The following is a 951-nucleotide window of genomic DNA, read 5'->3' on the forward strand; positions in this document are numbered from 1 at the left end:
CAGCTGTTTCCACTGTTTCCCCATCTATTTCCCATGAAGTGATGGGACCAGATGCCATCATCTTCGTTTTCTGAATGTTGAGCTTTAAGCCAACTTTTTCACTCTCCACTTTCACTTTCATCAAGAGGCTTTTGAGTTCCTCTTCACTTTCTGCCATAAGGGTGGTGTCATCTGCATATCTGGGATTATTGATATTTCTCCTGGCAATCTTAATTCCAGCTTGTGTTTCTTCCAGTCCAGCATTTCTCATGATGTACTCTGCATATAAGTTAAATAAGCAGGGTGACAATATACAGCCTTGACATACTCCTTTTCCCATTTGGAACCAGTCTGTTGTTCCATGTCCAGTTCTAACTGTTTCTTCCTGACCTGCATACAGATTTCTCAAGAGGCGGGTCAGGTGGTCTGGTATTCCCATCTCTTTCAGAATTTCCCACAGTTTATTGTGATCCACACAGTATAGAAGGGTATTATTATATGTTCTTCGGAAAGATACACAAGCTAAAGGCTATTTTAACTATTTAGGTAGCCTCTCTTGCTTCAGTGGATGGGTAAATGTGACATTTTTATTAAGCATATTTTCTTTACATATTTTTTGTCCACTAATGAAGTGTTAACAGTAAAGATTATAGTGTATTTTCAGATTTGTACTGAATAATATACAAAGCAACTGACATTTGGTTTATTCTAACAATTGTTCCACACATTTCTTTAATGACTTTGAAAGTGTTGGCATAATAGAAAAGAATTTAGAAGTCATCTAAAGCTTAAAGCTTATTTGTGCTTAATTATTTAATAGAATCCTGGCCATAGTTGATCCTTGGCACATTGTAAAGTAGGTTATGTTCTCAGTTTTGGATATCATTAATACTTTAAATGATGTGGTCAGCAACGTCAGAATTTCATCCTACTTAGTTGCACCTTTGTGATTTGTCTTGGGTGCTCTTGACT

The sequence above is a fragment of the Bison bison genome, unplaced genomic scaffold (genome assembly GCF_000754665.1).
Source record: "Bison bison bison isolate TAMUID 2011002044 unplaced genomic scaffold, Bison_UMD1.0 scf7180017864524, whole genome shotgun sequence".
Lineage (NCBI taxonomy): Eukaryota > Metazoa > Chordata > Mammalia > Artiodactyla > Bovidae > Bison > Bison bison.